Source organism: Anas platyrhynchos, chromosome 3 (genome assembly GCF_047663525.1).
Source record: "Anas platyrhynchos isolate ZD024472 breed Pekin duck chromosome 3, IASCAAS_PekinDuck_T2T, whole genome shotgun sequence".
Taxonomy (NCBI): Eukaryota; Metazoa; Chordata; class Aves; order Anseriformes; family Anatidae; genus Anas; species Anas platyrhynchos.
The window spans coordinates 26,384,108-26,395,658 of NC_092589.1; the positions used below are offsets into that span (position 1 = coordinate 26,384,108).

General features: G+C 38.9%; 1 long non-coding RNA gene across 2 annotated transcripts in view; it reads left to right on the forward strand.

Annotated features, from left to right (window-relative positions):
- Positions 1-8,570, forward strand: part of LOC110353842 (uncharacterized) — a 32,098-nt gene extending 23,528 nt beyond the window's left edge. Inside the window, exons 2-4 of one of the 2 annotated variants that reach the window (XR_002404939.4) lie at positions 3,079-3,309; positions 4,617-4,697; positions 7,589-8,570. This is a non-coding gene — a long non-coding RNA (uncharacterized lncRNA). The remainder of the gene's footprint in view (positions 1-3,078; positions 3,310-4,616; positions 4,698-7,588) is intronic. The other variant, XR_011808109.1, reaches the window with a different exon arrangement.
- Positions 8,571-11,551: the final 2,981 nt, after the last annotated feature.

An 11,551-nucleotide genomic window follows, 5' to 3' on the forward strand; every position in this document is an offset into this window, starting at 1 on the left:
CCTCATTTTTCTAAATGTATTTTAAACGTTTTCCATCTTCCTAATCTCTGCTGTTATACTCAAAGGAAGAATCAGCCAAACTTCCCACCAGCTGATGATGCAATCAACAGATGTGTAAGAACATTTTTAAGCTATGTTTTCTCCTGCAAGGTCCTTTTACATTGGTGCCAACAGGTCTTTTTTCCAGTTGTTGTTGGCATCCTGCTGTTCCCCTGACTTTGCTCTCTCACTTGACTCAATGTCAGTGTGACACGTACTCACTCTTGCCCATTCAGGGGGATGTGCAAACAGATTATTTAAAGGCTTAAAGTAAGACAGGTGACAGTACAAGAGCGTGCTATAAAAGCATAGTTCTGGAAGGCCATGACCCAGCCTACTCATTGTTTTATGCAACTTGAACTTAATAGAAAGTATTTTTTTTAGCAGCAGGGGCACTGTTTGGGTGTTTGCAGGATCCTCAAGCCAAGTGTTATGTGGTGGACCAAGGCAGCAGAGAGGTTAGCCCTTACCCGTATGAACTTGTAGGGTCCTGTGTCGCCCCCAGGCTGGAAGGCCTTACCAGTGTGGGCAGAGATATAGCTAACCAAGTGAGCGTAAACCGAGGTGGGCCTGGGAGGCTTGGTGGTCGTATGGGTGGGGCTGAACACCACCACAACGTAGGTATAAACGTGAGTAGAAGCAGGGAGTGGGATCTTCCATTTCATTTGGCTGCAGCTTCACAGAGCAGTAACAGTAGATTATACACATAATGGTTCTGCAATGATTTTGCAGAATCCAAATGGGTTCTCATTAGTTTTTTTAGGCCCAGATCTTGACTTTTCTTTGTCTGGCTTCTAACATAGGTACTTTCTAAATGAATTAGAATTGCTTTAAAGGTCAAGGAAACTCTTTTTTCCAAGTGGCTAGCTGTTGTGCTGATACAACTATTAATTAAATTCTGTAATATGCTGGTCATTAGTTGCAATGATCAATGATTTCCTTAGAGACAGTTGTTCTATTAAAAATACATCAGTAATAAATGACCTTCTGTGAGAATGTACCTAGTAGCTCTGAGGAGTACCGTTTTAATAACAGATGTGGATTGTTACAGTTCAAGCTAGAATAAGGATTTTATTATCATGGAAACACCACGACTGATGATGGGCTGCTGCTGTCTTTAAGTCAACCAGTGTTTGAGAGTGTCCCTCGAGCTCTGTGCTCTACTTGAGGACCACTGAGCAAATCCTCCCATGACAAGGACTGATTGCCATTTTCCAACCCTATTAATGCCCCGCCTGGAGTCTGAGTGTAATCTAAGCAAGAAATGCAGGTCTCAGAGTCAAGTAGCCAATGTGCAAGCTGGGTGAGTGAAACAATCTGTCCTATCCCCAGAAAGCAGTACTCCTCATTGGATGTGGTGTGATACTGGGGTTTTGACTAGCATGAAGTGACACCATCTGCAGCAGCATTCAACACCTTATTTCCCTCCTCTCTGGGTAGTAACTTATTCTTGAGAGACTGCCCACCAAGAAAAAAAAGGCAGTTATGTAGCTTGTTGATACATATGTTTTGGAAGTGTTGACAGCTTTACCCTTCATCAGTTTTGCTCTGGTAGGAGACCAGCTGTGCCAAATTCTCCGAACTCTTACTAGCTGCAATGAAGGTATGTAAATTTTGTGAGTACTGTACCCTGTGTACAGTACGTGACTAGCCAACACAGTGATCTCTTTGGAAGACAGGTCAGCACCTTGTTTGTAGAGCCCTGGGGATTTTTTAACTAGAAAATTTTCCAAATATTTGGTGGTTGCTTAAAAATGCCCCAGCAGAGAGGGAAGTGAAAAAGTAGGAATAAATGAACCTCCAGCCAGTGCAGTTATTTTCAAAATAATTCTCTCTCCTAGCAGCATAGGGTTATCTTCATTATTTCACTCCTATGACTTCAAGACAATAAAACATGGACTTTCTTCAAGTATTTCCTGCATGTGAGAAATATCAAACAAAAGATATAAATATATTGATTTTCTGGTACATATATGGAGATGAGGACAGTGAAGAGGGTAATTGTGCTTTGAGATATGTAACGTTTTTTAAAACCCAAATTTAGCAGGAGATAAGCAGGAGATCATATTTGCTATGGTTAATCAGCTCTTGAAGCTAAAACTTAATGAATAGCACACAGAAAGCTAGTGGTCAAGGACAGTGTTTTGGAAAGCACAGCTTCATACCTGTAGCAAAGCAGGAAGCATCACTCCACAGTTGTCCTATGACAGCTAGAAAATGGCTATGTGACAAGGTTACAGGCTTAAGAGTGCAGGGGAGGTCTTGTACATAACATACACAATATTACAATCATTACATTTCATTGGTTTCCCTGGGCACACTAAATATTTTACACCATTTCGTTCATACCTATAGGAAACGCCTTGAAACTATTTTTTTCCCAAGAAATCTGTAGTGAGACTGCCACATACTTCAGGATGGTGACTTTTCTAGAGTCAGAACAGGCAGAAAGATACCATCTTGAACTGTTTGTACCTTTGCCCATTCAATTCATGATCACGTTATTTGGAAAAGTGAATCATGTTCTATAAGATTCCAATCTAATTTTCTAACTAATAGTTGATTGGTCCTAGCTGGGTGAGTATGGAAAAGAAATGCAGATTTATTTATTTATTTATTTATTTTGGCAGAGCACTTACCTCTGTTGCATTACAATGCCCACAAATGGTAGGAAAAGAGAATTGACCATTAAAACCCTGAGGTATCTTATTTGCTGTGGAAAAAAAAAAAAAAAAAAAAAAAAAAAAAGGGAAGAGTTTTAAATAAAATAAATTCAGGGAGCAAGGGACAAGAGCTCTTACATAAATCCTAGGCCATTTGTATTATCACCACTAAAATGCAATCAGTAATAAAAAGCTGAAATAGAAAGTGATCTCCAGTACAGCTGTTGCAATGTAAAATCTTGTTAATTTACCCCAACAGTTATCGGAGGAGCAATTGGTTGGTTAAACCTGAATAAAGCAAATCTTCACAGATGAGAGTTTGTTTATTTATTGCCAACTCCTTCATAATTAATGGAGTTTCATTTATTTGGGCCAGTGACTCAGCCACCCAGGAGAGTGAGAGCTGTCATTCCTGCTGTGTTCTCTGTCTCTGGAAAGCACAAAGTGGAAAGGAGACAACTCACGCTGGCTAATGCTGAGGCCGGTCCAGCTCTGCAGATGTGAAGGTTAAGCTGAATATCTGTGAGCAGAGAAGCCTCTGTGAGGAGGAAAGAAAATCTATTTAAAAGCTGAAATGGAAAAACCCAGCAGCAATCAATCAGAATAGGTAAGCAGAAACAGACTTTTTGACTGGGTCTAAATGAGGAAAAAGGAGGGGTACTTCCCTTACCCAATTAAACCTCGGGACATACTTGTTCAGAAAAAAAGCACCGTTGCACGGGGCTTTGTAAAGTCACACCTCTCATAATGAGATAATGATTCATCTGTCATGGGGAGAGGAGAAGGATGTTACATGAAATCCATTGCCTGGCAATTAATGCGAAACAGCTGATACTTTTGTAAAGGCTAATCTGGACATTCATTCTAAATGTTCCAAGCTACACATATTAATCACGGAATAATTTAGCCTGAAAGGGACATCTGGAGGTCATCTGGTCCAACTGGCTGCTCAAAGCAGGGCTTTGCCATGAGAGCAAGTTGCTCAGGGTTTTGTCCAGTCCAATTCTGATAAGCTATGAGAATGGAGATTCCCACCACCCCTAAAATAAGGCATCTTAGTGAAGGCAAGGCTCAGGAAAAACAAACAAACAACAGGGAAAAGAGAAATTCATGCGCTAAGATAAGGTCAGGACCAATTTATGATTGATGTGCTAAAGAGCAAGAGGGAATGGAAAGCTCTTTCTCCATCCCAAAGCAGCATGGTAGTCTTGGACCAGTAGGAGGTACATGACATGCATAGAAATAGTTGTCAGGCACACATAGAAGGTAGCTAGCAAGAAAAGAGGAACATTCTTTTCTGTGGGTTCGCTCTGGGTGTAACAGATGAGCATGGGAGGAGCACGTTGAACATCAGGGAGAAGTTTTCTAATGGTACAGATAGTGAAACTGGAGTTCTGCCTCAGAGTGGGCTCTCCATCACTGGAAACTTCAAGTAAAATGCCAATCTGGCAGGAGCGTCTTATGCACGGGTAATCCGACTGTGCAGTAAGGTGATCATCAAAGTGATTTCCCCTTTCAACTCCATTTTCCCTGGTTCTGTGATGGAAGAACAAGAACATTGATTCTCTTACGGTCTGCTTGAGAGCCATGATTACAGGATTAGGGGAGACCTGACCAAGCAGCAAGCTTTTCCAGCACTGTAGTTGTGAATGGATAAACTGAGGACCTGTAAAGCAAGTCCTACAGGCTTCATCTCCATGTCAATTTGGCTATTTCAACAGTGGAAAAAGCTCCATTTATATATTTAGCAATGGTCGACATACCAAAAAAAAGTATGTTTTGAAATGAATTTCCCAAGAAGGAAGATCTAATCAATGATAAAACATAAAAAACATAATTTTGGAGGGATAGAAATTTCTGACCATTACCACAGCCTTGCTTTGAAGACCCTTCTGTCTTTCGTTTTATTTACAGGACTAATATTCTTTGGTGAACAATGAAAAATCCTGGTTCTGGGTAGTAATTACTAAGCAAAAGGACTGAGTAAAAGGACAGGTAAAGCAACATGGATTCATTTTTTATTCATTATTATTTAACGTTTGTTTCTTTTTATTTAAATCCTGCCTTTCCTGGCTAGTTGTAGTCTTTTTTTTTTTTTTTTTTTTTTTTTGGTCTCTGTGAATATGATGCTATCTGTACTTGTAGTGAGCAAGCACCCACATCCCCACATCTCAAAATAACCCTGGCAGTAATTACTGCCTTTGGTAGTCTCAAGAGAGAGTCCAAGGGCTGAATGGGCACGTAGATTGAATTACCTGCTGCAGTTTCCATACGGATGCATCTGATGAAGCCGCAGTGTCTTGTTACCAGAGGATCGCCCATATAGAATTCAGCAGATACAGGATTAAGAGAGCTCAGAACTGTGCAGTGGGTTCATTTGATATCTACCATGTGCTCATGTACTTAGCAATTCTTTTCCTTAAACTTACATTGCAAATAAAACAAACCTACTGCAGTTGTAGCGTTATGGAAGTGTCAGCAATGACTCCAGAGAAAAGGAGAAGTGCACATTGTAGTCCAAAGTCTTAGTCCTGTAATTAATGAAGCAGGTTCTTGAAAACTGTGACATTCACCACAGGTACAAAAGCTCTTGTGAGTATATTTATTGGCTGAATCAGGATTAAAGAGCACTTTGATAAATGTGAAAGTGAGTATGTATGAAAAGCAAATTTGTACCCTGTGCTCAAGAAAAAGATGGCGTATTTAGTAGAGATAAATCTATACCAACACTTGCATATTGTTCAGCAATTTTCTGTCCTATGTCCTCATTTATAAACAAAATGATAAACACAGGTCAGAGAATTCACATAACATCAGAGCTCAGGCTTTTATAAATTAATGTGTTTCTAGGAAATAATAAGTGACTTTAGGAGAGCACTATTTTGAGCTGAAGTTGCAAGAAAAATGAACAATAAACCAACCATTTACTTTGTAATTAGAAAGCAACGTAAGTAGTGGGTTCTGTTTCACTGGAGTTCAAATGTGTTTCAGTGATATTTGTAAGGATTCGAGGGGTTTAACGTGTACATCAAGGAATGAAAATATTAATCTTGAAGTAAAAATTATGTCGCTAGAGGCAGGGTTGTCTTCATGATTTTTTATATTGGATGGATTTGCACTAAAATTCAATGTAGTGATGTACATAACAGGAAGAAGGTACAGCGAGGGTGTGTCGGAACCGCACAAACTGCTTGCTGCAGAGTTGTGGGTTGATTTTTTATTTGTTCAGTTTTGTGTGTGTTTTGTTGTTGTTGTTTGGTTGGTTTTGATTGATGTGCTTACAATGACAAGGTACCAGAGTATACCAGGCTGGATTCTGCAGGATAACGCTTCTGTCTCTGCCATACCTTTCATCCAGGAACATCATCTGTGGGAAGTGTTATAAAGATACAGTACATGCTGTATTTCTAGTGTTTGAAAAATAAGAGGCGGGGAACAGCTAGCTGTAAGAACATTTATTATATTTACAACTAGTGACAAGAGAGGGTGTTTTATTATGGAAGTGGAATGTACGGTGGCGAAAAAGAACACATCAAATGTGTTATGTTGGTTTTTCTCGTCTTTGCCATTTCTCTTTGCCCCTCAAGTTACAAACTTTCTCAGGATTAGAGGGCTTCTTGTTTTGTTAGGTTTGACAAATCTCACTCATTTGTGGAATGAGGAGATTTTATTGGGAAAGTTGAGTAGATGTGTTTCTTTGGGGAGAAATCTTGAATAAAGCCATTCTTTATAATGAAATGCACATTCAAACCAAAATCCTAGGCTCATGTTGTTGTCCCAGCAGCAAATAAGCACAAAGGGGTTTTGTGCTCCAGTTACAGTCCTACTGAGTCTCCGATCTTAAATACAAAGGATGGCTAGAACAAAATTTTTGTGCTCTTCTCTTTCTGCCTGATTTTGGCTCCTAGAAATGCTTTACTGTTGTTGTTGTGCTGGGGCATGGTGGCAGCTCAGCCTGTTTGTACTCCATCTATAAGCAGAAAGACAGAAAAGGTGACTCCTTCCCAAAGAGCAGAAACATAAATACAGAGAAAAAGCAGCAAGTGGATGCAGTCAGATGGGAGGCTACAGAAAGACAATATTGGCTACAGTGACTGTCAGCAATTCCCAGTAGGCCTGCATCTTAATTGCTGTTAAATTTCTTAATTGTTGCAGCTAAACTAGAATGATAGCAAAGGAAGGATGTTAAGGTGACAATCAATTGGCTTTGCCTATGTTTTGAATTTGTTCCCTTCAAGTGTGTGTGGGCGCACAAGGAGCTGTAGAATGTTTCAAGGGGGTGAAGATGTTATGGGTTGACTTCCAGTGGAAATCAGTATTTTTATCGCTGCTTATCAACAAGTCTATATGTAACTGGGATAGAAATGGTGCTACCTCGTACCTTCTTCTTGCAGTCTCCTGGCTCCTTCCTTCCAGTACCTCTGCTCCTGTGCCTGGGAATAATTTTGGATCCAACTGTAGCATACTTCATCAGTTTTGAGCATTCTGTTAGTCTGGATTGTTCTAACAAGTAAATCATAGTGCTAGATATGGTTGGAGATTACTACAGTTTTATTCTGAGAATTAAATAAACTTGTTTTAAGCAACTAACCTCAAGGTCTTTCTTCGTAAATTCACGTGGATCTGCAAATTCTTTTCCACTGGCATTTCTAGAGAAGGTGGAAGGTTTCTACCACAAGTCAACCAAGAGTTTTTTCAACCATTTTAGCAACTTTATTCCTAACTTTACTGCTAAGTTTCCTAAGGGGATTTGACTGGTTTATTTATTTTGAATGAGTCCTATTTTTCTAGCATCCCTCATACCTCCAGCAACCTTCAGAATTTCTTATCTACCTTTGCAGTTTCCTCTCTGCTGGTGACAGTAATCTTATTATAATCTATTCCAGCCTGGAGAGAATTCTAATGAAATCACTTCAACGTGGCTCAGCACGCTTGTTAGAAAGGCAGGGTGACTCACATGCTGAAGATTTTAAGCAGTGTTTGAAGAAGGAGAGAACTGGATAATGCGGAGAATTGTCAAGGTTATAGTGACAACTACGATGACTTTGAATCTGCGGAGAACGAGTCAAACTGCTGTGGGCTGCTGACTATTTTGCTGGGCAATGTGAGGTAGGATCCCTGCCTTTGCTGAATATCTTTCATCCAAGAATTTCAAAATGTTCCATGGGTACTCAGCCACAGGGAACAGAAGGAAATGCACAGAACTAAGAGGAAAGCTTTCAGAGAAGACTTCCATAATCAGCTGAAATCAAGGACCATGATACAGTAGCGTTGAAAATTAATGTGTCATGTCTGCAGCAAATTTGTTTGCATTTCTTGACCTTACACTGCTGACTAATTTGTCTTAATGTGTTAAATGCACTCTGAATGAGGTACTAAATGCACTGAAGAATATGTTTTAGCACTTAAAAGGAATGGAAAAAATCCTGTTAAGGTGATTTGGACTAAGTCCCAGGGTGACATGCATAATGCTGGCAGAAAGTCCACTATGCTGAATTATGTTTCCTGCATACACAGGCATGCTGATATTTTTTGTAAACCTAGTGTGTAACCAAATCAGCAAGACATTACCTAGAGAAAGATCCTACTTGCTTGCTTCACAGTATTACTATATTTTCATAATTGAAATCCCATCTACTAAACTATATTAATAAATTGAATCATGCTTAGCAGGATTCCTAAGGGGGGAAACATTTAGATAATATTCACCAGACACTTATTTATTTAGGTAAGTGTCTCCATTTTATTGGCTTATATCCACGTGTCTTCTAATGTTCAGAGTATTAGTAATTTCTTTTGCTTTTTAAATTTGATTAGCTCATACCATTTAAAATTTCTATAATCAAATAAAATACCTGTAGTTCAAAACTCTGAGGCTACAAAAATGCTTATTACTTTCACAAGGTTCTTTGATGCTGAGTGAGAAGCATTTCTCCTAACCAATTAAGAAACTCAATCTCCTCTTATTTAACATAAATCTCTATTTACATATCCATAGAGACCTTCTACAGAGAAAGTCCTTTAAGCAGAGGAAACCACACTCCTCCCTCCCTCCCTGACCCAGCAAGGACAGTGCAGTACACAAAGAAAAAAGAAGATCTTCAACAGACATACCACCAAGCAGATTCCTACTAAGCTAATGAAAATTGATCCATGAAATGCTGGAGAAAAATAAGCCTATTTATCTTCAGTAACACACCTAGCTTAGCCTTCTTTTCTCATTTCCTGGTCACATTACTGCTTTGAAGGTGTTGATTTCATCCCAATACCTTCTGGTCTTATCCTTATACTCTCAATCACAATCCTTGTACTGTCATTTGGGTAACTTTAAAATCACCAATGTGATTGTACTCCCAAATCATTCAGTGACGTTGGATTATCATCACACTCCAAGTCATTTTACATGATTGCAGAAATAACAAGATTTCATAAATAAAGGTGTGGATACTGAAAGATAATTTTGGTTGCCACGCTACTGTAAATGAGAGGCAAACCTTCATTTGTTCTAAAGGGGAAAATCAACTTGGATGGCCATGAAAACAGGCACAACCTTGGGGTTTCAGGATGCTTGTGATAGCTAATCCATACTCTGAGAACTTTTCAAATTATGAATAATAAAATGTAGGCGTTTTTTTCCTCCAGCACTCTTTTTCCTCTGCTTAATTCTGTGTGGCATAAGCTTTATGTTTAAAAAGCCTCTTAATCTTATTGCCTAGTGGGAATCTGCTGATAACTTCAGGAGTGACTGAGACACATTTCTTGCTCCGAGTTGCTATCAAGTATTGTTAAATCAGAGAGTCCTTCAAGCCAGATCTTTTGTTCTCACTGTGTCTGCTTTCACCCTAGGGCAAGCAAGTTACCTAATCCATGGAATTATTAGAGACTTCTGGCATACTTCTCATTTTCTCTTCATTTACATTTGTTTCTGTCTGCCAAGGTCATGTCTAGTTTTAGTCATTATTCATCTGCAAGAAAGTCTCACTTTTTTCCTAATGTGATCTCATACATGTGAAATGAAGACTGCATCATCACCATAAAAGAGTGGAACAGATTCAGGTGAAGATATCAGCATCAGTCTTATAGGACTGAATTCAGGCTGGCTTAGGTCTAGAACTACTGTTTATTTTAGTGCTACAAAACATTTTTTTTTCCCCCTAAAATAAAGCCCCTAAAAATGGGACTGCTTTTAGTATAGTTTAAGTACAGGTGATCCTACTTCAGAGCACTAGATTTCCATTTAGTCCTGTTTTCCATAGTAGTGTACATACTGCTGCAGAACAGTTGGTCTTCCACTTCAGTCTTTTGCCAGTGACACGTTGACAAGAGGGAATCTGCTTCCAGATCCCATTCTTACTAGTGTCTAGACCGAATCCTGTACTCTCTGGATGTATAGTTTGAGGTCTCTGCACCCAGGATGCAGCTACCCTTAAACTACAAATTGTGTCAGAGTATGGGATGGCTATTCCCAGTGTCAGAAAGTATGAAGAGCTACCTACCATTTGCAAATAATTCAGTCTAAACCAGACATTGGCATGGAAAATATTAACAGGAAGCTAGATGATGGGAACCAGGCAATCTGTCCTGATGCCTACTTGCATCTGTAGTAAATGGAAGAATATTATGGAGTTATAGTATGGAGATATAATGGTAGAATCACATTTTCAGGATGGAGAAAGGGCTCCAAAACGCTGTTGGTAACTCAGTGAGAGACCTTGCCATACTTGCAGTTATGCTGTACATTCAATTATCCATGCAAATAACTGTATTTTTCCTCTTAAATATGGATTGTGGTGTGGTTAAGATTTACTATCCTGTACAAAGCTGGGACTTTATAGAACCTGGCAGTAATTTTCATTTCAGTTGACTTACCAGAAGACCTTACACTCTGTCAAGGAAAGTCCCTCCTGCTGGTGACCAGGACTTAAAATTCAGTAACTAACTTTGCTGTATTTTCTTTCTTTCTTTCTTTATTTTTTTTAACAAAGATTTAATCTCATTATAAAGTCACTGGTTAAATTCCCTGGTCAGACTCAAACAAATCTTGCAGTTCAGATCACAGAAGCAGTCAGCCTTCCCTGTTTTATCATGTGGAAGGGAGACATTTTGATAGTTCTTACAACTTGTTCTGTTCTGTTAGTGCTGTTATAAAACTTCTAAGGCAAAGTGCTCCACCATGTCACTGCATATTGTGAGAGCTGTGCTTTTGGAAATGTTTTCAGTCTTCTACGCAACCATTCTTCAAAGCATACTGCAGATAAGTTGTTCCTCTTAGCTTTTGTTAGACCTTGTCTTGTACCTCTTCAAAAACTTAGGAATGTATTCTTGTTGTTGTTCGTTTGGAGGTTTCCATTGCTCTGTCTTGTTTATTTAATAAAACCTTTCTCATTCTTTGCCCTAATTTTAGTTTAGTTTAGTTAGTCCTGTTGGTAGTTGTCCTTTGTGAAATGGGAATCAACCTCTTTATTTTTACTATTACCTTGAGACTTAAATTGTTTGACTGTATTTAAAAAATGAAATATCTATTATTTTGACCGTTTAGATTTTGTTTCCATGGCTGTCATCATTTGTCATTTTTATTACTTTCCTTTAGGAAAGTAACTTTTATTACTTTCCTTTAGGTTGTGGGAAGGCTTCCTTCCAGTATCTCAATCTGGTTTTGAACTATCTTTTCCCTTCAGTGATGCACTTTTTGAAGCTAATGGCACTGCACAGGAATGTTTGAGGTTTAATGTAGCTCAGCCAAGTTTCCTCCTTTTCTTTCTCCATTAATGTTTTAAATGTAGTAATTTTAATTTAACTCCATGCCAAGATTCTGGTGGGGGGAGGAAGGGAATATGTGTACTTTCTGC